Genomic DNA, 24673 nt, shown 5'->3' on the forward strand with positions numbered 1-24673 from the left:
GGTTCCCAGCTACACCAAGTAATTGCTTTCAAGTTATAGAGTTGTGCTAGATGACCACAAACACCTGCCCAGTTTCCATGAAGCCCTCATTTTTTCTAGTGTCTCTAAGAAGTTGATCAGAAGCAAGTTTGCACTTGCAGGAAATGGATGCATATCATTAAATACACCTGAGATTTTGAATCTTGTATTCAGTAAAAACTGACTAAAAGTTTCAGATACTAGGAGTCAGAGTCTCTAAAGCTTGTTCTGTGAACTGTACAGAAACAACAGGACACAGCTGACACAGCTTCACCTAGTAAAGAGACTTTTTTTTTTTTTTTTTTCGAATAAGGCATTAAGTTAGTTTTTATGATCCCTTCTACCATGTTACAAACTTTGTCACCTCTTATCTCCCACTCGTTTCTAATTTCTGCACACCTCCAGTTCTGTTTGCTGCCAGTTCGCTCTGGCAGAACGCATTGATAGTTTCCAGGCTTCCTACAGACACAGTTTTGTAACTATTTAGTAGGCACATCCAATAATGCCATTACACAGCTCAAGGATCCTTAGCACACAAGGATCCGCCCACAGTTTCCTCTGAATTGGATTCTAACCAGATTATCCTTGTTCTTTCTAATTTATTGAGCTAGCATGTAATGTATTTATATAACATTAGTAATTTAACCACTTCCTTGATGAAAAACATAGCTGCTGTAATTTAATTATGAGTTTTAATCAGGGGAAAAAAGAACGACCTTTCTAAAGGCTAAGGAGCTAGTTTTATTCCTTAGTATCTTTGTAAGATTACAAATCAATTTGATTTAATTAAGCCATATGTTGGAAATATGTTGTTGATCACTAAGTATTTATTTTCTAAAACCTTAAAAGAGCATTTAATAAATTAATTTTCAAAACAAAAAGGTTGTTTTCTTTGAGTAAATTTTGTTGGAAAGCTTAGCATCTGTTTCACAGAAAAAAAAAAAAAGGTTGGCTTTTTCTTTTGAAACATAGCTTCGTTGTTATTGTTGTTTAATATTTTTTAAAACCTCTGCAGGAGTGATATTTACTTTTTTAGCCATGTTAATGAGATAGCACAAAGCTTCTAGTCTTATGGAAATTTGTTGTAATATTCTAACAACCACCTTTTTATGGCACCCAGAAGTCTGTCACGTGAAGGTTGTTCTTTCATAGGATCTGAATTAATTTCAGGGTAAAGTGCTATCTTGTTTATTGCTCCTTTATTTATTCCTTCCCACCTCCTCCTAACTCTTACAGGACTATGCTTAGATTCAGAGTCACTGCAGCTAAAGTGAAATGGCAAGAAAGACTGTTCAAAGGGTTTTTTTGTTTGGTTGGTTTTGTTTTTTTTGTTTGTTTGTCTCGCTGTCTGTTTGTTTGTTTGTTCCCATATTCTCCTAGTGAATTTAGGAGCCAAACTCAACGCTTAAGAGTATTAGTTAAGGGGTTAAATTTTCCACCTGTCTTATCAACATAGAATGGTTTGTATTGGAAGGGACCTTAAAGATCATCATGTTTGATCCCCTACCATGGGCTGGGATACCCTCTGCTGGACTAGGTTGCTCAAAGCCCCATCCAACCTGGTCTTGGGCACTTCCAGGGGCATCCCATCCACAGCTTCTTAGAGCAACCTGTTCCAGTGCCTCACCACCATTAGAATAAATAATTTCTTCCTAGTACCTAATCTAAATGTACCTTTTTTTTAAATTTGAAACCATTACCCCGTGTCCCCTTCACTGTACACTGCCTGATAAAGAGTCTCTTCCCAGCTTTACTGTAGGCCCCATTTAGGTAATGGAAGGCCACTGTAAGGTCCCCCCAGACCCTTCTCTTCTTTAGGCTCAACAACCCCAACTCCCTCAGCCTGTCTTCATAGGAGAGGTGCTTCCTGCTCAGGGCTGTTCCCAACACATTCTCAGAGAAGGACTAGTGTGTTTACAAAATAATGTATTTAATTTGTAAAGTTAGTAATAGCAATTAAAAATAATGATGCTAACAACTGATTGAGTAATACCAATTAAAAATTTCAGGAAAACTGAGGAAATGTCTCCCTTCCCTCTTTCTGTTTCCATTTTTGCAGGCCTCTTCCTCACTTTTTTGTTTGTTTGTTTGTTTGTCTGGCACAGGAACTCTGTTGCATTCTCAGAAATTTTAATATTAACACTTCAAAGGACTGTGCCTGCTGCAGAGCACTGGAGGTTCTTTTTTTTTCTTTGTTGCCATTGCTAGGCAACATGCTAATGACTAATCATGCTCTATTTTGTTAGTAACGAATGAACAAGACTCCCACAAATGTCAGAAATGAATAAACAAATTTCCTCTATATCATTTTTAATAGGAAGAGTTGATGAGAATGGGTCAAAAACCTTGCTGAAAAAGAATACAAAGGGGAAGAGCTATTCATACAGGCAGGCAACTGGACAGCTGACATCTTACTCATGCCTATGAAATTTGTAGATTATGTACTTCTAGTAAGGCACGGATGTCAATTGCTGGTAGGCACAGAAAACTCTACTAGCTTAGTAGAGTTGTAGTTAGAGTCCAACTAATATTCAGCTCATTGTGGTTTGCATTTTTTTAAAAATGTGTGTATGTGAAAGAAAGAAAGAAAGTGAACCCTCAAAATGAACCCTACATGAGGAAAAGATGCAAGTAGTTAGGGAATTTAGAACAGAGCAAATGCAGAAGCATTAATAAATGCAGTTTGTTGTGAAGAAAAAATAAGAGCCTGGAGAATCATCAATACTACAAAGCATCTCTATAAGATAGCCTCTATTATTTCCACTCCTCAGAAGCAGTCTGGTTAGATGATCTGTCACAAACTTATAGGTGTTTATGTTTGGCTTTGGAATCACATTCCTGACCATTGTGCCTAGCAGCCTTCCCTCTTCCCATTCCCATACTTAGAGAGGCATCATTGTTCTTATTTTATGTGTGGTGTAAGTCTACAAGGTTTGGAGGAAAAAGAAAGGGTGAAATAAGCACTTCCACAGTATATGTTCCTCCCACTTCTTTGCTTTGGGATACATCTCTGCTGAAGATTCCTGGTATTTTGTCTTTTGTGTTCTGGGAATCAGCAAATTTGTTGCTCTAATTTGATGGCCCTCACCTTTTCTGTTCAGGTTTATGTGCTGGCAGCCTGAGCAAAGAAAAAATCAGGCTTCACCCCTGGATGGCTTCAGGCAAAGTACTGCTAACCTGTGGACATCAAAAGAATTTTTTCTACAGTGTCCAACAAGCCTTGGTTCAGATGAGGCAGGATCTAAAAGCTAAAGCTGTTGCTTCTTAAATTTATTCCTTATGCCAAAAGATCACTCCTCTTCTGCCTACATCCTTGGCTCCTTGAACATACTACAATATTCTTTTTTTTTTTTTCTTTGCTATTCATTATTGTTCCTTGTGTAGCTTTCTGTCTGAGAAAGTCCTCAGTAGATTGTTGTATGGCTTAGTGTGTCTGCCACTACATTTTACTGTTTCTCAAATGTTTTAGCAGATCTAGGGGGAATGGTGTATGAAATAAAATAACCAATGAAATAAACACTTCATTTGAAGTGCTTGTTAAATCATATACTGCACTACTTTGGCACTAATCCGAAGATATTTGAAGCACCACTATAGCTAGGCAGACACTGCTCGAGTTTTTTACTAAACAGATTTTTATATTTTGTTGCTTACTTTGCAGCAGTCATGAAATATTGTGCTTGTACTCAAGCTTTGTGTTGGTGCTGTGGCTTGTAATAAAATAAAACCAGAAACATGTGACAAAAGCATGTGTGCTGAGGATTGAATTTCCATTTCTTAAAGGATTTCAGGGCACTAACGTTTGGCTTTGTGCTTATTAAGAACAAAAGAAACAAAAATTTAAGGGGAAGAATACTGGAGGAGATAAAGTATTTTTGACAGACTACGTTTAATCAAATTGGAAGCAAATGTACTTTTTCAGTATAATGTTATTCCATCCTTCATGCAATATATTATTAAAACAGGAAAAATGTCTAATCATAATCTATGTGAAGATTAAAACTCTATTAATGGATCAATACCCGTATCTTGTTCTCAAATAGCTGTCTTTGCCTTTACTTCTATTAAAACTTTGGATGCATGCTGTATAAGCTGTCCTTGGAGAACTCTATTTTAAAAGGTGCTTGCAAATGGCACATGTCCGGTGCTTCAGAAAATAGCAAAAATTAGAAGATATGCCTCAACTCTCAAGGAATGTGTTGGAGATAGCAACTGGCAAGCTGATTTTTAAAAGGTGGATGTAGGGGTGGGAGGCGGAGAGTAGTTTTTGTGTACAATATGCAACTGTAGCTAAACTTTGCCTGGATTAATTTTTCTTTTTCTTTTTTTTTTTTTTTTTTTCTTTTCTTTAGCCTTGGAGAAATGAAATTTCACTGAAGCTGACCTTTTATGGAAATAATATAAACTTGGTATATTTTCTTTACCAAGGAACACCTGAGATAAAAAATGTGCAACCTGTTTGATATGGCTCTTGGTTCTTTAAAGTTATATGGGACACAAAAGGCTTTTATTTATTTTGGTGGTTCATTCTCCGAAAGTTGTTTCTGACTACTTAAATCAGTCTACTGAAAGGGAGTGTTTTGCAGTGAAGCTATCTGAGGTCATCTTGCAATATCGGTTAATTTACTAGTTTCACCATGTGAAACTTCTGTCTTCTGGACCAGACATACTGCAACATGCATTTGTGTTCCAAATGACAAGTTGTATGCCATGAGATGTCATGTTCTTAAATCTGGCATGGTCCTTTAACACAAGCAAAAAAGATCATTGCAATATGCTTCACAGACTTAAAGCTTAATGGTAAAGTGCTCTGCAATGCATTTTATAATAATAGCATAGTCAAAGTCAAACAGAAGATAAGTGCTAGACGATGAGGAGGCTGTGAGGAATATTATCTGGGAAACCGCCGTTGTGCTTAAGGAAGGCCACCAAAAACAGTGTTTTGTTTGTGACTTTCATCAGCTCGATAGGAGTTTGAAAATTTATTAGCTAACGAAACTTAGTGATAGAAGGATGCTCCTTGTTTCAATCAAATTATCTGGCTGGAATCTACAGTCCTCTTACGAAACTCAGGTCTTATCCTGAGTGTTTGTTATATTTACAATTTCCTTTCAAGTTGGTAGCCAGGACTGCCAAAATCCAAGAAATCTTTCTGCTTCTTAGTTAAAGTTATTTTGTATGTTAAGATATACTATCTTAGCTGATAGTATTTCTCAACAGCTATTGTCTAGCCATCTCAAACTGAAAGCTAAGGCATAGAACAGTGATGTCAGTGTTCTGTAGTTGATATCAGACAGAGGTCATCATTGTTGTACCCTTAATCAGTGTGAATTACAGACCAAATCCAGGCTACTGTCTGTTGGCTGGCTGCCCTTTCCTTTGTGGAATATTGCAAATGACTGTTGGATAGCACTGGATATCCCTTTCTCTGGCTGCGACCTAGATGGCCCATGGGTCTGAACTATTGCTGCTACTCGATTAAGAGGAAGAAGGCGTAGGATGTACTGGGATTTTGAGGCGGTTCCAGGACAGTGAATCAGTCCTTATGGATAAGGGACTGAATTGCTCTTGTTCAACCCCTAAGCTGCAGATTTCACTTCAATATTTCAATTTTTCTTATTTGTATAAATAATTGCTTTAAAAAACAAACACATCAAAAAATAGACCTTTGGCACGTTTGTTGCACAAAAGGACGTAGTCGTGCAGTACTTTGTGCTTTCTTTCAATCTTAAAATAGAAATACTTATTTTTAGACACTCCCGTAGTAGCATTTCCTAGTAGATTCTCTTCCACTTGCCTGTCATTCTGCAAGCTCCCCTCTGTTAAAACATATTTTTTTTTCCCGTCTTTCTCTTTGTTATAGAATGCAACTGATAAGGAAGCTTCTGGTTTCCCTATTTGCTTTAGTGCTGAAACTGCATCTCAGAGAGTCTGTCAGGAGTTTACCAGCTTGGATATTATACTAAAACAGTATCTTCATTTAAAATGAATGATAAACCTGACACAGATGTTTACAGGATCCTTCTTCAATATGTTATCCACAGCTGGGAAAAAAAATGGAAAGACTAGGGAATGTGCAGAGACCAACAGGAAAAGCTTGGGCTGATGACAGCTTCTCAGGGCAGCACAGGGCAGCAGAATAAAGGATTGATGACTTGTTAAGAAGATGAATTTGGTAATAATTCAATGGTGGGAAAGAGTGTAAGGTGCACTGGAGCCAAGCCAGCTGCTTGCAGCTGACTTCAGCTGGCTCTTAGCCCAGAGCAGAGCAAAGGAGTGCTTGTCACTGTTAGCTTATATATGGTAAATAGAGTTCTACAGGTGTGACAAAAGAGATTCATAGTCAATCTGCTCATGCACAGAAGACTTTAAAAAGTAGCATTTTTTAGATAAAATATTTTCAGATTGAAGACTTCATAAAGAAATTTCCGAAGACTTATTTTCTCAGAATAGCTAGCACCTCAAGAGCTTGGATTTATGAAACCATGTGCTTAACTAGATACACCTTGGTCACTGAGCACACTGAAAAAGTTTCTTATTTCCCTGCAAGAAAGGAATAAAAGTTGATCACGTTTTAAAGACTCACGCAGTTTAGAATTTCTCATCACATGGCCAGGTAGATTTTTCAGATTTTTCTGGAAGCTTCTTTGTTGTAGCTGCATTCTCCTAAACAATTTGCTGCACAACAGTATATTTGGAGGAACTGCCTAATTATGTCTGAATTTCTAAACAATTGCTAAGCATCAGACTACTCCTTGCAACATGGTCAACTACTTAAAAACCCTAATGCTACTGGTCTCTCAAATGGACTCAGTGATTGTGCATGGAAAGGTGTTAAAAGTAAAGCTACAAAAGCACCATGAAGGTAGACTGAATTTCCTTTTAGTGTTGATGCTGAAATTTGGGCTTTCTCTAGTTCATGTGGTAGTCTCATGCCCTTAGTTTCTTATTTTGCATGAGCCCAGGGAGATCTCCATCTGCACTTGCTAAGTGCAGCTTGCAGTGTTGCATGTTATTTCCACCGTTCATGTTGCATTTCAGTGCAGTTGGAAATGCTTCAGCCATAAAGGGGAATGTGCTGCTCAGCCAAGCTGCTGGTAGGTGGCAATGTGCTGCCCAGAAAAGCATCTCCTGTGCAGAAAGCTAAGCAGCATTATCATCTGTCTGCCAATATTCTCCTCCTCACCTGCTATTCCACCTGATGATTTATTCCACCCCAAACCTGAGGGATGTAAACACACAAGGACAAAAAATAAGAATAAGGAAGACTGCAAGTTTGTAGCAAAACAATAACTTCAATTACAAAAACAATGAAAAAATGTCATTTTCCTTCAGATTTTTACTATGAGTACTCCTCTTCTATGAAATAATAAACATGTTGGTCAAAACAACAGTGACAAAGCAGAGTAATAGAATTAGGTTTGCAAGGAAGTGACACACTTTTATCCTGTGCTTTTCTATTCTTTGTTTAAATCAAATATCAGCAAGAACCTGCTTATAAAAAACAAATGATGTTGTTATCATCTGGAGGAAGAATGGACTTTATGGGTTTGGACTTCAGTACTGAGCACTTGATACCACTTAGGGGAACATAGAATTTCCCTTTCCTTTAATCAGAAATTCACCTATGATTGCCCATGGTCTGATAATGGGACAACGCCATAAAGGTTATACAGCACTTCAATTCTCCCCAGGATCCTTGTGTGGTCAGTGGAGACAGAGGGCTGTCTAGAAACTAAACTAGAGCAGAAACTGTTTTCAGATACAATGCCAAAGGAGGATCTGCCCCCTCTCCTCTCATCTGTCATGGATGTACTCAGCCTCACCTCCTCTTTCAATACCATTTGATTAAAAATGGGAAGTATTCTCCTGTTGTTTTTCTCCCTATATATATAAATTATGCACTGTCTTAAAGTTGTATCTATTAAGTTTAGTTATTTAGGTGTACTGAAGTTTTTAACTCTTGTGTTTTCATTTCTTTTTAAAAATTTAATGAGAAGTAATTTAATTGATAAGTGCTGCTGTATCACTGATGCACTGCTATGACACAAAGAGATTTGTTCAAATTAAGCTTAATGAGTTGGCATATTGAAAACTATTTATATATTTATTTAAAAGCTTCCTACAGTGTAACTCTGCAATTTATTGAGGAATCAATATTTTATTAATTTCAATAGAACTGACCACCTTTTTGGTATGCTAGGGCACGTATAACATCTTTTTTTTTTTTTTTTTAAGACCATAGTTGAAATTTTTGTAGTTTTGTTCAAAGAGTGATTACATTTGAAGTTTACAGAGTAACACCTGGCACTACAACTGTTCTCATATCCATAAGGTTAGGTAAGGTTATTCTCCATTTGGCTAACTGAGATTAAGAGGACAGACTTATTTAAAGATTAACAGAAAAAAAGTTCTTTAGTCATTGTTTACTAAGGCAGATGCTGACCATATATACCAGAAAGCAGTTAGACTGCAATCAACCTTTCAGAAACCAGGGTGTGGTTTTCACTAAAAGAATGAGAATTTTGCTTTTCAAGAGAACTAAGCTGGAGATGTAACAGGACAGAGCTCCTTTTTATTGTTAGGGTTGTTTTTGCTTTGTTGTTTGCTTTTAGTATTATTTGTGCTTTCCCTGGATAGTTTTCAGTGAACATGCTTCTTGACAATAAGCTACTTCACAGTCCAAGGAAGTATAAAAATATAGTCAAGTGAAATAGAAATCCATTCATTTCTACTAGTGGGCAGCATTAGAACTCACCTTTGTTAGTGTAATTCTGTTCATCTTTACTGCATGACTAAGGTCTGTCTTCTTTCGTAACCCCAGTTGTCAGCTGAGAATCAAGAAAATCATATTACTTTCCCTGAAATTCTCCAGAATCCTTGACAAAGAAAAGATTCTACAGTTTTAATGTTGCATTTGCTTTTCTCAATGTAATGCCACTTTATATTGGGTGTCAGAGAAGGGAATCTACACGTGTGTATCTGCTTTCACTTGTGATATGGCATGATGTAAGCTTATCAATACTGAATTAGCTTAAATACTGTTGTTTTAGAAGAAGAAAAAAAAAAGACCATTCTAGTAATTTTATTTGTTTATTAAATGCTACTCTTGCATAAAATGATGTAATGGATCTCAATAGAAAGTTTTTCTAAAATGGGTCAAATGGCAAAATTTTTTGTCATGTGATCTCAATCATTAGAGCTAGTTAACACTGTGGTCTCTAATAAAAAGAGAGAGATTACATTCGAAAGTGCCTCAACACTTGAATTTTTTCTTTTTATTATTAAAACAAACAAACAAAAAACCACCATTACCAAAGACTTTGGCAACAGTAATGATTAAATATTTGCTTCCTTCTTTGCTGTATCAAGACTCTATGGTCACATATTACTGTTGTTGTATTTATGGAAGAAGAGCGATGAGATATCTACATAGAAAACATACTGGGCAAGTTACTGAAGCAGATCATTGCAGCTTACTTTGGGTATCAGATAAACTTGTGAACAGGCCAGTGTGGACTTAGAGATTGTGAAACTAAGAACTACATGGGAATGTCCACATAGAGACTACAGAGTAGGTATCAAACCCAAACCACAAGCAAATAACTCTAGAAAAAATGCCAAGTCTCCATACAGAGAAATGAAATTGGGCCTATATATCACCCTACCACTCAGACATTGGTTCACTCCCTGGAGATGTAGCATAAATGTAGTCTTATTGCATGATTTCTGTTGGGTACTTTAATGGTACTGGGATTTATTAGATGTTGGGGTAGTTAATGTCGGACCCAACAGATTGCTTTGTGGTTGGATTATCATCAACTGTCTCTGACTGGCTTCCAAAGTATCCTAACCACTGTCTCCCTTTCTTTAGAGCTGTGTCATGTCTCTAAGTATTCTAAGCAGAGGGTTAACTCTGGCAATGTTCTATTTCATTGTGGTAATAATGAAATTTAAGCCCAGGTATTCTGTTTGATTTAATTTAATTTCTATGACATACATACGGGTTTCATGAGGTTACTGGATATAGCTAGTATACATATGCAAAATGGTAACACAAGATTTTAAGAATGAAGACTAAGCAAACACTATTTTAAAAAATGTATTTCGAATGGGACAAACTCTATTAAAAAAAAAAAAAAGTATTCAGAATGGATTTTGCAGCTCCAGAGGTACAGCATGTACAGTTGAAGAACAGCTATCCTTCTGTCATACAGCCCCTGAAAGCACCACAATGCTGTCCTCATGTTTCTATTCAGACATGAGAATACAGGAATACTCTTCTGGAGGAACATCTCCATAGATAAAGTAACAGTTCATTGTGCTCAGGAATATGCAGCATTGTCCATGAAAAACTTAATGGGCACAATCAGCTTCTATAGTGTTTTCCAAAACCTGTTCATTTGGCTCTGAAAACTAGTTCAAAAGGATGAAGCTCAGGATATTCTGCTTCGGATTAATTTCTTGCATACATAAGCAGCTGGAATCTTAAAAATAGTTTTCATAATCTTCAGTGGATTTCTGGCTACACCAGCCAAATTCTACAAACTAACATTAAGTATGTGTAGAAAATAGGCTCATTTCATGTGGAATAAATGGAATTTTAAGTCTTCACAATTATTACACTGATAAAAATTATGAAAGTGGCAGACTTTTCCTCACTTGGAGTAGTTGTTCTCTTTTTGACCAGCTTTTCTCTGTTTTACTTAAAAATTTCAGTTCTTCAAACTAGCCTTCTCTCTGTTCCCAAGCTACTCTTGCTCTGTATTCTATTTTTGTAACTTAGTTTGAAACAATAGCTTCTTCTCTACTTAGTCATAACAGAATATTGCTGATGCATCATTATGGATGCATATCGTGTACCATGTGAACCTTAAAGAAGGTGTAGTTGGTGCACAGTGGCATGTCCTTCTGTGGGAAAGAACAGGTTCAGGGGAAGGTTTGTCAAGTTCCAGTTCTTGCTTACACCTAGATACTTAATGTAATTGGACTTTTCGTTATTGGCCAACACAGAACATAAACCTGTTTTTATGAACCAACAACAAATATGCCTTATTTTTGTATTGGTGTTTGTTTTCACAGCTCTTCTAGATGCTTTTGTTATCTCTGATGTCTGGGCTTGTGCATCTACTACTGCTTAGCAAGTAAGTGCAGATATTGTACTTTATCTTGAGAAGCTGGGAACATCTAAGAATTTAGGGCTTTGTATCAAAGCCTCTGTCAGAAACACTCTTTTTCTCCTCTTCTTAGTCTGATCTCTTAGTAATAAGTATTGAAGACAAGAAGAACTACTGTGAGCCTAAGAGAAATTACTTTGTGTGCCATGAGGGAAAAAATTAAAGTCAGGGCATGTAATCTGCTCTGCTTTTAAAAATGACTAAGGGAGATGAGTGCTTCTTGACTTGAAATGAGCAGTCATGACACCTGGAAGGTAACAGAGATGTTAGGAATTCTGCTGACAACTTGGATAAATGTGCCAGAAGCATTTTTTTATTTTTTTTTTAACTCAGAATGAATACTAATGATGGATGAATGGGAGAAGTGGGGACACAGTTCCTCTGGCTACTGTCAGCCTGTGCTTCAGTGAAACGTACAATAAGGCAGCACTTGAACTGGTGACAAGATAATTAAATCTGTCAACTGCTTGTGATTGAGTTTATCAACAGGTCATTCACCTTTAGTTTCACCTCTCAGAAATGTTGGTGCATGATGTCACTTAGTTTGGTATATCCCCAGGATTTCAGCAAAAAGACATGCCCAAGTGACTGTTTTTCTTACCTTTCTGTTTCTTCAAATTCTTCCATGTCAGTGTGACTAGAATAGATGTGATTGGAGGGACTCTGAGGTCAACAGGTTGAATCTGAGAAGAAAGAAAAAAGATGAAGGAAAGAAGGAAAAATGACTTTAAGTGTAATATTTGAAACAATAATGCAGTTTCATTATGTTCTTTTTCAAGATCAGTTCCTTTCAGTTTGGGACCACAGGATGCGCTTCTGGGAAGTATGTTAACAACTTAAAAAGCTGTCAGCATAGTTGTCAGCAGAATTTGCACACTGATTAAGTAAGCAGATTTTTCTACCATGATGGTAGGGGTGCTGTAGTTATAAGTATTCCTTCCATTCCTCAGAAGCACACATTCTGACTTCTATATAATCAGACTAACTGATTTTTTGATACTTGCCTAAGGAAAAAGACCCAAGCAGAAAACCAACCACAAAAACAGTTCTCTTTTGAGAACTTGTAAAAAGTGATTTTGTTCTATATAAGTATTATATTCATTCCTACCAAAAGGTCCATTGCCATGATCTAATATTTCTCCTTGTTTATTCTCATAACAGGGAAATTAAATTATTGTATAAATCAAAATGAACCAATGCTGAAACTCATACACAAACATAAGTTACCTCAGTGCAGGGAAAACTGTTGTTCTCTCGTACTGGAAGAAATTTAGTACTGTAGAAATGACTGTAAAATTATTTTGCCAAGACTTGATGAAATGTTCTTTTTCCTAGCTCGATCAACTTGTCACTTGCAGCAGAGCTTGGTAAACCATTCTCTACAGATCTGGAAAAAAAAGGAAAAAAAAAGAACAAATGTTGCATACCTTCAAACACAGCTAATTCTTCCATTAATGAAATCATCAATGAAAAAAAGATAATAATTGAAAGGACTCCCAGAGAGTCTTTTCAGGGTTTTCTGTCCTTTCATGAAAGTTCCTTATCCTCTTCAAAAATCTCTGAAAAATGGAAAAAATGGGGGTTGTTTTTTCATTGCCTTTTGTTTGTATTTTTTGTTGTTGTTGTTGGTTTGGTTTCATTTTTTGTTTGTTTGTTTTTATTTTTGTTATCTTTAAATTTGTTTTTAGTTGTAGAATGCATGGAATTTTATTGCATTCAGGCTGCTTTGGATGAAGAGGAAATAAAGAATGGTTGTCAGTTAATGAAGTAAATGAGGTCTAAGAATTTTAACAGGATTTATTTATTGCTAAACTATTTCTTGGACTCTGCAATTTCTGAGCCAACTACCTTAGATAAAAGCAAAAACCAAAAAGGTTGGATACCCATAAAACACTGACTGAGGTTAAATACCATAAACTCATAAAGATATTTTAATCTTCTCATAACTCCTTACCTTTTACTGCTGGTGATATCATCCAGATTTTTTAGTTCCACATGGAAGTTCTCTACTAGTCAGTATATTCACATTTTAGGGAACTGGAGAAAAGCCACAATGCTTCGTTGAAAATGTGCTACCACTCATGGAACACACTGCAGACCAAAACCTCATGATGACTGAAGGTCTCTATCATGTGTGCGACTGTTCTGATTTTTGTCTGTACTTCATGATGTACTGGGTGGTTTGTTTTAAACCAAGCACTCATTCTAGATAGCTCTATGAAATCAAGTACATTTAGGAAGTATATTAAAACAAAGAACATGTCTTGAAGCACACTACATGATTGTTAGAATAGAGGAACTCAGTGAGAATCATTCATCACAAGAGTCATCAGGCCATCATTACAAACTGTGATTCAAAGGCTTTCGTGAGAGAGAGATTAAGACTACACGTTAATAAAAGTGATATCAAAATCACAGGAGACAATGATTTATTTTCCTCCTTCTAATATATATACATTCTATTCTCTGAGATCCTACAGACAGTAGGCAAGAGGACTAATTAAAAAATATTTTTAGAAAGTATAATGCTTTAAGATGTCAAAGAAACATTTAGCCCTCAGAAGAGAAACTGCTGTCACCTTAAAAAAATAAAAGATTACTCTTTCTAAGTGCATCTACAATACTTTACAATAAATACTTTACAGTATTTCATCCTGGTCTCGTCGTATTGTCTATTTAAGTTGCCCAAGAGTTTCTGCAATAAAATCCTATTTGTGACAGTTAGGAGCTTTTATCTTTTTTAGACTAAAGTTTTTCATGCTGTAGATCTGACTTGGAGATCTGAAGTATTGCAGCGAAAATAGTAAAGGATTTAAAAAAAGTTCTAAAGAAAAAAAAATGTACTCCTGCAATATAAACTTACAGTAAGACTAGGAGTCAGATACAAGGTCAGCAGGAAACCAAGTGCACCCATGACACTGGGATAATATTAAGAATTGAATTGAAATGTGATGACATTCAAAGAGGAGTTTCGGAAAAGGGGACTGGAACTTTTACTGGAAACCTGAATCAGAACTGTGAGGGGTTTTCTCATTTTTGTCTTACTCCATTGCCTAGAGACACTAAAGATTTTAAACTGTCCTATACAATATAGCACATGGTTAATTCAAATTCATCTGTATATCAGGTAACACAGTAATGTAGTCCAATAAAGAACCAGAAATCACTTCTTTAACTGATTACCCAACTGTGCTGGGTGTGAACTGGGGCTGTGGTCTGATAAAAAGGAGGCAAGAGCATCATACTGTTAGTTGTTGCATCTCAACTGTAAGAAAGTGTCTTACAACAGGAAAGCTTCAGATTCATAAATTTCTTCTTCTTAGGTTCTGAGCTAGTGTGAGTGATACAGAACAACTTAAGTCAAATCAGATGAGTTTTAAGCCACTAATTGTGACAAGTTCTTTGTCATGTGTGGCTCGTCTCAAGAAAGAGATTAATGTTGAAAAACAATATAGAATAATATTTTAAATTTCCATTTATTTCCATTTTATTTTTCTAATTAGATTCTTGTCTCTAATTAGATTCTAATTGTATTATTCCCAGAGCCTGGAACAGAACTTATATTTCTCTCAAAATTACATGTTTTCACCAATGAAGGCACAAAATCACTGGGCAAAGTGTCTCATTTTTATCTCACAAAATCACTGAATGGTTGAGGTTGGAAGGGACCTCTAGAGGTGATCTGGTCCAAACCCCTGCTCAAGATGGTTGCTTAGGACCACATCCAGAAGGCTTTTGAAGGTCTCGAAGGAAAGAGACCCCCCAACCTCTGTGGAGAACCTATGCCAGTGCTTTATCACCCTCACAGTAGAGAAGTGCTTCCTGATGCTCAGAGAGAAGCCCCTGTGTTCCTGTGTTCCCGTTTGTGCCCATTACCTCTTTTTCTGGTGATGTGCCCATCACCTCTTTTTGTTTTTCATCACTTCTTCTTTTTGATTTCTTAAATCTGTTCTCACAGAAATGCAAATGACATCGCTTATTGTCTTGGCTCTGGCCAGCGGTCGGCCCCTTATCTAACATGGGGCAGCTTCAGGATTCTTCTCACAGAAGCCACCCCTATGCCCCCCACTACAAAAGCCTTGCCACTACACATACCTGGGACAGTTGATTTAAACCTGTAGAGCGACAGTGACAGCAAAAGCCCAGTTAAGGAGCTGAAAATTGAAGCAGTAAATAAAAGGAACCAAGGTACACATAAATTTGTCTTTTTTTTTTTTCCATTTTTTTAACATATACAGAAAATATTAAAAATCTGGGTAGGCAAACATTCTGCCCTTGCATTAAGAAGCTTAAAAAAATATGAGTTGTTCTGCTAGCTATCATTCTGCAGCACCAATAGACTATAATTCAATTTATTGGACAAATGATGTATTTGAATTTGGAATTTCCACGTATTATAAATCCTGTTAGGATCTGCTATGTAACTATCAACGGATAGACTTGTGACACTATAAGAATGACTTGTAGAGTACCATGCTAAGACTTAATCCATCACTCTTTCTTCTGAATGTGTTCCACTGCAGCTTCCCCAGCCTGTTTACTATCTGCCTCTCATTTCCTCTTCTTTCTCACATAAGTGCTGAAGTCTTGGCTGAGCAAGAGAAAATTTCCAAATTCTCTGTCTATTCCTGTTGTCTTTATTCATTATAAGGAAAAACATGAGGAAAGACAGGATTTAGAGTGTAGGAAAAGACAAATAATGGAGAATTTGGTTCTGCATGAAGACCTCATGACTGCAGTCTAATGCTGCCACATAAAGGTGCTGGGAATCAGGTCCTACCTGACCTAGTGGTTGTATGTCTGACAGGGTCATTCCTGGAAGGTTAATGTTCTCTGCAGCTCTACAGTTCTGTCACTGAAATTTTGACTATATGAGGAAATGGAAAGGAATTTTTGTTCATTAGAGTATGGATCGTCTTTGCACCCTGATATTTGGTTTCTGTCTTACTGTACAGAAGAATAGACAATAAAGTAGTCAGAAAAGGTAGAAACTGTCCCACTAAATCAACTCTGCATAGAGGACAGTTTTTTTTCAGAGAATTTTACTCCTGTACTTCTGCAGAAACTAATCTAATTTCATTGCTGTGCAGGAGGGCATATGGTTTATCCTTAGACACAAAATCAATTAATTTTGACAGTTACTTTCACATTTATAAGCCATTTAACTAAGATTTTTTAGTGGTTTGTGTTTACAAAATCAGTAAATTTCCTAAATACAACAGAACATGTTTCTATAAAACTGTCATGACTCTTTCCTGTTTTCTGCAAACAAGTAGTATGGCCATAACCAGAATTACAGTATTCATAATTACAATTTGATGTGAATTCCCCCAATATTACTTGCTCCCCTCCGAATCTAGTTTAAAGCCCTGCTAGTGAATCCAGCCAGCATGCTACCCGAACTGCTCTTGCCTCATGTGGTCAGGTGTGCCCCTCCTGTGTCAGAATGCTCCGTCTCTCAAAAGCATGCCAAGATCATAGAACCTGAAACCTTGATTGTGGCATGAGCTATGCAGCCAATCATTCACCTGATCCGTACACTGCCTCCTCCTCTGATCCCAGTCTCCAGCTGGAAGGATTGATGAGAACACTGCTTGTGTTCCTGATCTCTTCAGCATCATTCCAAAGGACATAAAGTCCCTTTTGATGTTTCCGAGTCTCTTTGTCATGGCCTCAGCTGTAACCACCTGGCTTGACCAGTCTCAGTAGCCTCCTTGTGATGTCAAGAATACGGGCCACAGGCAGGCAGCAAACCTCTCTTGAGAGAGTCTGTGCTTAATGTGTATATGGCACAAATTACAATGAGCTTGTATGTGTTTTTAAAATTTTCTATTTATTCCATATATACATGTATATATATATATAAGATTTTCCTAAGTCTACTTTATTCTTTCTGCTTCATGAGATAAGTTATTTATTGAAACTGGGTGATAAATAAATTGGTGCACATGCTCTGGTAGAGCATTTGGAGAATCTCAGCAAACTTTCTAGAGCCAGTGCACTATTCATTGAGTAACCATTGGTAACCATAGAGCTCCTACTTACAGCTTGCTTGACTATCAAAAAGGATTGAAGGACAAAACAATCCTCTTTTAAAGCATCCACTTTTTTTACTGAGGGCCCTTTCACTATGTTGGAAACAATTTTGTATGTCTGCCACATTCAATACGCAGCAAGTACTGTGCCAGCTGGTCTGGAATCAACATGTTGAAAATATTCATAGGGAGCACACCACATGCTCAGGAAGATGGAAAACAGAATCTGACAAAGCAGCTGATGCCTGTTGGTGATGCTGAACTAACAGGCTACCATGCAGTGAGACATTTCAGATTCAAAAAACAGTACATTTCCTTCTTGCTTTTGACTGTGTTCCCTTACTGGCATGTGGCTTGTAATCCTTAAGAGGCATTCTCTACTTCACCTACTTCCCTGTTAACACGATACATTTCCATTTGTTTTATGTTCTGCATGGTCACCAGCAAATTCAGTCCTTCCCATCCCCTGCTGGCTTCTACAGCATTCTGTAGTTGTCTCTACATCTTAAATTATTGTCTTTACATCTTAAATTATTTAAAAAACAATTAAATATTATTGTAAAGTGCTCAAGTACTCTTTCCAGTAACATCTGATGATTTCTCTGTAGCATACATCAAGAGCTGTTAGCTGATCCACAGGTGACAATGTGAGCTCTTCATTGACTTGGTGAGTATTCACTAGCAGTCAGAGAGATTACAGTATTAGTTCACTGAGCCAAATGGACAGCTTTTAGACTCCAGATTTTATAGTTCACAAAGCCTATATTTCCCCTTGCTTTCCCTAATTTTACACCAGTGTGACTCTGTTGACTCAGTGAGACAGTTCTTTGTTTGCCATTAGGCACAGAAGGAGACAGGAAAGTTCTGCTCTTCCTTGCCCGGTACTGTCTATGCTGGCTTTTGTTTTGTGAAAACTTGTCAGCAATAAATGGTTATGCAGACAGTATGTATATGAGATAAAAACAAACTAAACAAACAAGCAACAACAACAACAAATATATGGACAAATCCTTAATATTTTAATCTGCCAAATAACAGATGTACTTTTGTTCAGAGGTTTTCATGTGTCACTGTCTTATCCTATCCTAAACCATCCCCTGTAGAAAAGATTTTGTTTGTTTGTTTTGATTTTTTTTCTGATGCTGTCACCATCTAATTAACATAATGTGTTGTGAGTGAGATAAACAATGTGTTGTGAGTTAAACTCTATGACATTCCAGCTGGATTTAAATCAGAACTGTTTGCTCTTTTCAGAAAGATCTCATCAGGCTGACAGTCTAGCAATTTCACTGCTGTCCTTTACATCATGAGACTCCTCTCACCATCTTAATGCCTCACAAGGACAGACACTGCTGCCAGCAAAAACTTTATTGGAAGAGGCTCTGCAGAGATGATGCATTAACTCTAAAGTGCCAAAAAATTAATTGTGGGGCCAAGCTGAATGTGTCACTGCCTTTAATGTCACTTTATCAGCAAATTGGAAAGGATTATTATTCAGATTAATGTGAAGACTATTCAATACAACAGATGCACAATTGCAGAGGAGTGCCAACTTCTTTCCTTGATTGTTCTTTGCTTTTGAAGTTTTGAAGTTTGAAAGAGTGAGACTTCAGCTCACTGAAGGCTCATTTAAATCAGCAAAGTTTTTCCACTGAAAAGTGTAAGGGAGTACAAAGCTTCATGAATCTGGGTTAAAGTTGTGATAATCATTCTAGTTGTGATAATCATTCTAATAGGTTCAAGTACTAGGAAAAATAGGGAGAGGTTAAAATTTTTCTCCTTTTGACAAGTGAGAAGTGTAACTAACACACTCTCACAGATCAAACATAGATCTGAAACTTGCAGCTTTTTGTGTTTTCAGAGACTGACTTCTTGAGATTATTCTCTTATAAAATGGATACTAATAGAGTATGGAAGAGGAAGAAGCAGAAAAAATGAAAAAATATTTATATTTTCATTTTTAAAGTCTTTAATATAAAAAGATTCCAAAAATACAGTTCAGAGAAAGATCAAGTTTCTTTTATGCAAGTTAGTGCATGTTGTAAGACAGATAAAAGATCCTGCAAGCCAAACCTGGGGAGTAAAAGCAGAAAGGGACTGACCTGAATTACTTGAACCTTGTTGATGCAGTGCACAGCTACACTAGCCATGTAGCTGTGCACTTTAATATCTTTAATTTTAATAATCTTTAATTTAATTTAATTTTAATTAATTTAATTTAATTTTAATAATCTTTTAATAATCTTTAATATCTTTAATATCTTTATTTTAATATCTTTAATAAAGATATTAAAGAAGATGGGCCCCAGCCCCCAGTGGAAAAACACCACTGGTGACCAGTAGTCAACTGGGTGTCACTCCATTCACCACCACTCACTGGGCTTGGCCATCCAGCCAGTGTTTAACCCAGCAAAGAGTGTATCTGTCCAACCGATGGGCTGCCAGCTTCTCCAGGAAAATACTATGGGAGACCATGTCAAAGGCCTTGCTGAAGTCTAGGCAAACTACATCAACACCTCATCCACCACATGGGTCACCTGGTCGTAGAAGAAGACAAGGTTGGTCAGGCAGGACTTACCTTTCATGAACCCACGTTGACTGGGCCTGATCCCCTGGTTGTCTAGCATATACTGTGTGATTACATTCAAGATCACTGGTTTCATCACCTTTCCTGGCACCAAGGTCCGACTGACAGGTCTGTGGTTCCCTGGGTGTTCCTTACGACCTTTCTTATGTATGGGCATCACATTAGCAAGTCTCCAGTCATCTCAGTCATCATGGTCCACCTCTCAGGTTGACCTTGACTGCTGATAGATGATGGAAAGTGGCCCAACAATCACACCCACTAAATCCCTCAGCAAGCTCGGGTGGATCCCTTCTGGTCCCATGGACTTGTGACGGTCCAGGTGGAGCAGCAGGTCTCTGTTCCCACCTGAACTGTGGGGGGTTTCTTCTATTCCTCATCCCAGACTTCCAGGTTGGGAGGCTGAGTATGCCAAGGATAAGTGGTCTGGCTAGTAAAGACATCTGTCTGTAAAGACAGATGCAAAGAAGGCATTAAGAACCTCAGCCTTTTCCTTATCTTCAGTTCCCCCCTGCATCCAGTAAATAATGAAGATTCTCCTTGTTCCTCCTCTTGCTGTAATTGTATTTGTAAAAACATTTTTTGTTATCCTTAACCATAGTGGCCAGGTTGAGCTCGTGCTGGGCTTTGACCTTCCTGTTTTTTTCTCTGTATATGTTGGCAACTTCCCTGTACTCTCCCCATGTTGCCTGCCCCTTCTTCCACTGGACATAAACTCTCTTTTTCTCACCGACACTCAGCAAAAGTTCCCTGTTCAGTCATGCTGTTCTTCTTCCCTGCCAGTCCACCTTATGAGTCCTTCTCTGTTTGTGAACAGCAGGTCTAGCAGGGCACCCCCTCTGGCCGGCTGACTAACCAGCTGAGTTGGGAAGCTGTCTTCATGCACTTTAGAAATCCCCTAGCCTGCTTCCTTTGAGCTGTATAGTATTGCTAGCATTTTTCCAGGAATTTAAAGTCCTCTATGAACAAGTGCTGTTGATTGAGTGACTTCTGCCAGCTGCTTATAGAAGACCACATCCACCTCTTCATCCTGGTTTGGCTGTCTACAACAGACGCCCACCAGGATGTCTGCCTTGTGGGCCAATTCCCTGATCCTCAGGTATCTGTTCAGGGTTTTGTTGTGAGTTTCTGTGAACAGAAAATAGGTAGTGTTTTATTGTTTCTCTTCAGTAATGTGAGAAGTTTAGAGAGATTTGTTTTAGACCATTTTAGTACTGCTTCGCTCTCTCCTCTCCCTACTTCTTTTTTTTTTTTTTTTTTTTTTTTTTTACAGTAAAGCTATCAATAAAACTGGGCTGGTAAATCTAGGCTTTGAGAGTGAATATGTACAGTTTTAAATTGGAAGATGTATTTTTAATTCTTTTGTTATTTGATTTATTGTCACAGTCAGTAATGTAGAGACAGACAGAGAGTGTCTTTTTAAATGTGATCTAGGATAATAAGGTAACTTCTCAAATTTAATAAATACAAATTCCTGTAAATAAATATGAACAAAAGGACCTACTTACTCAGGTAGAATTTAAAATGATCACACTGGGGGGCCTTTGTTTATTTATTTATTTATTTATTTATTTATTTATTTATTGTGCTGTGTGTAATTCCATAGTGTATGCAATTACTCAGGTGCTCCATCCATTTGTTTTGTAGAAGCACCTGTTATTTGTCTAGAAAGTAGCTGACATACAACATTTTAAATGAAAATGGCAAATGGAAAATGAACAGACAGCAAGCTGTTTGCAGCAGCTGCTTGTTTGTTGTCTATACAAATTGAATTTGGCAAGTTCTATTCATCTCTTTATAAAATTGTATTTGTAGTTGTCCTAAGAGATTACAAAGATTTTCATTTGCTGTTCATATAATTATAGTAATGCCTCAAGCTATCTTTATAATAGTAATAATAATAATAATAATAATAAATAACAGAAAAAACAAACAAACAAAAAAACATAAAAGCTGAGTTTAAGGATCCCAATAACTTTTATCTTTTCCGAGACAGTGTGACAGTTGCTCATTCTCTACTGTTCACATGCAGTTCTTTGACTTTGTGCTGTCTATGAATTTTTCTTGCCAATGATCATGATGCACGTATTTGAGTAGTGTAGACCATAAAATTAAAGAACTAATGACAAGTAGAGTAGCTTATGAAAGACTTCTCAGAAGCTGTTTTATACCTAATTGCCACAGAGGCATAATAAGTTTTAGATATTAGGAGCAAGTCCTGCTGTAATCAAGAAATATATCACATGCCATATGACTTGAATAACCATGAAGTTATTAATTCCTCCAGCTCAAGGTTTTCTTTAAATTACTAAACTAATTATGTTGAGGATGGTTATGAGTAAACAAAGAATATTATTTTTCTTTCCCCACCATTTCCGTGTGTGAGCTATTTACAGTTGGAGAATTTTTGTAATAGCCATTTGTATAAAACCTATTATAATGGACCCCTATTCTTTCCTGAAGCATTGGAAGTAGAGGAGATAATTAATAATGGTTATCTGAAACCAGATAAGATTGGCTTGGGGCCTGTTTCAGAAGTGCAAGGGTACTATGTTTTAAAAATATAAACTACTTATACATGACACAAACTGCTCTGTAATAACGCCACTCCTAAAAGGAACAGTTTTTGCCCTGTTTCAGTCATAAATTTCTTCTGTTTCATCTATTCCTTGCCCAGTCCAAAATCCCTGCTTGGAGTCTTCACTCCTCGTTACCTCTTCATACCTCTTTCTCGGGATAACTTTGTGTGCATTCAGTGTTTTGAAAACTAGCATTATTTAACCCAGGTTCTTAAACATACATGACAAATATTTGAGACAGATAGGTACATACTGTGAAACAGCCTATTGAAAGCAAGAAATGAATAACACACTTATAACTGCAGGCTTATAGTTGCAAAATTGTTTAGTGTATAGTCATCACTGACTATACTGCTTTGTGTTTGGTACATTCAAAAACACATCATTTTACTAAATTTTTGAAGGCCAACTGCAGCCAATCACCAAGTAGCATTCGTCTGAGTAGAGATATCAGCGAATGTGAATCTCTGGATTGTATTCAACCTTTGATTACATACGAAATATGCAAACAGTAACTGGTCTTGATTTTCCTTTTAAAGCCCAGTGACATCACAGAGTGTCTTTGAATTGAGCACCAAGTACACACAATACATCTGCTATTTGTATTAATGGCAGCTAATTGTTTTCCATAAAGGTATAGTAATTTTTCAAATTTTCCATCTTTGGTTGATTAGCTTTTTTTTTTTTTTTCCATAAAAAATGTAAAAAGTTGCCTGTCACATGTCACACACATGTCACATCAAGAGATCTTTATCCTTCTTGTCATCCAGGCACTGAGCCACTGAATCTTTAAATCTAAAAGAATTTATATTTGTTGTGCCTCTCTATTAGATAAGCTGATTCTGTTTGTGATCTGTCCTGCAATACAGTGATATAAGGTATTACTACTACATAAGTGTTGTTTTGTATACTGCTCAATGGCAAACATCAAAATGCACTTCCATGCTCTTGGTTAGTGTCACATAAGTGTTACTAGCAGTATGCAAAACTAAAATAGAGACTTTCTATAAGAGTGTCAAATAATAGGGGTCTGCAAAATTATGATGCCTGATACATCAATATTAAACAAGATATAAAGATATAAAACAAGATACTCATTATTGCCTAAGCACATCCACATTAGCAGTCTGGCTTGCTTGGTGGTCCTCTGAATTTGCCATATGAGTAAGAGCTGTTCCACTTCTGGGACTAGAACTTCATGCTACAGAAACTCGTAAGTGGCCTTATAAAATCTTAACTATCAAGCTTATATGATATTACTGGCCAATGTTGGCAGAGAAACACCTTGTAGCAATACAATACTAAAGCCATCAGTTTCAAAGGTGCAATGTCTTATAATAAACGAATATGCTACGAAGCATACACCAGTCCAAGCTATGAGCAGCCAGTTTCTTGAGGAGAATGCTGTGGGGAACTGTGTCAAAAGCCTTGCTGAAGTCAAGGTAGACCACATCCACAGCCTTTCCTTCATCCACCCAGCATGTCACTTGATCAGGTTCATCAAGCAGGACCTGCCTTCCATAAACCCATGATGACTGGGCCAGATCACCTGGTTGCCCTACAAGCGCTGCGTGATGACACTCTGATAATCTGCTCCATGAGCTTCCCTGGCACTGAGGTCAAACTGACAGGCCTATAGTTCCCCAGGTCTGCCCTCCTGCCTTTCTTGTAGATGGGCGTCATGTTTGCTAGCTGCCAGTCAACTGGGACCTCCCCTGATAGCCAGGACTGCCAATAAATGATGGAAGGTGGCTTGGCCAGCTCCTCTGCCACTTCTCTCAGTACCTTCGGATGGATCCCATCTGGCCCCATCAACTTGCGTACATCTAAGTGCTGTAGCAGGTCGCCAACCATTTCCTGCTGGATTATGAGGGCCACATTCTGTTCCCCATGCCTTTCCACCAGCTCAAGGTACCGGGTATCCAGAGAACAACTGTTCTTGCCGCTGAAGACTGAGGCGAAGAAGGCATTAAGCATCTTAGCCTTTTCCTCATCTCTCCTCACTAAGTTTCCCCCCGCATCCAGTAAAGGATGAAGATTCTCCTTAGTCCTCCTTACACATCCTTACACAGTCCCTACACATCCTTACAACATCCTTATAATACTTCTGAGTGGCCTGCCCTCTTTTCCAAAGCTCAAAAACTCTTTTTTTTTTCCTAAGCTCTAGCCACAACTCTGTTCAGCCAGGCCAGTCTTCTTCCACACTGGCTCATCTTTGGGCACATGGGGACAGACCGCTCCTGAGCCATTAAGATTTCCTTCTTGAGGAGTGCCCAGACT

General features: G+C 37.4%; 2 long non-coding RNA genes across 3 annotated transcripts in view; one reads left to right on the forward strand and one right to left on the reverse strand.

Moving 5' to 3' along the window:
* The window catches only part of LOC139999387 (uncharacterized), a 37788-nt gene extending 18810 nt beyond the window's left edge, over positions 1 to 18978 (forward strand). The window contains exons 4-6 of one of the 2 annotated variants that reach the window (XR_011804824.1): positions 11101 to 11162; positions 17839 to 17897; positions 18485 to 18978. This is a non-coding gene — a long non-coding RNA (uncharacterized lncRNA). Of the gene's footprint in view, positions 1 to 11100; positions 11163 to 12530; positions 13854 to 17838; positions 17898 to 18484 lie in introns of those variants that run through there. The other variant, XR_011804822.1, reaches the window with a different exon arrangement.
* Positions 4611 to 12560, reverse strand: LOC139999388 (uncharacterized). Its single transcript, XR_011804825.1, has 4 exons — positions 12423 to 12560; positions 11797 to 11878; positions 8777 to 8849; positions 4611 to 7240 (listed from the first exon to the last, which is right to left on the reverse strand). It is a non-coding gene; the product is annotated as an uncharacterized lncRNA (long non-coding RNA).
* Positions 18979 to 24673: the final 5695 nt, after the last annotated feature.

This window comes from Anas platyrhynchos, chromosome 24 (assembly GCF_047663525.1).
Source record: "Anas platyrhynchos isolate ZD024472 breed Pekin duck chromosome 24, IASCAAS_PekinDuck_T2T, whole genome shotgun sequence".
Lineage (NCBI taxonomy): Eukaryota > Metazoa > Chordata > Aves > Anseriformes > Anatidae > Anas > Anas platyrhynchos.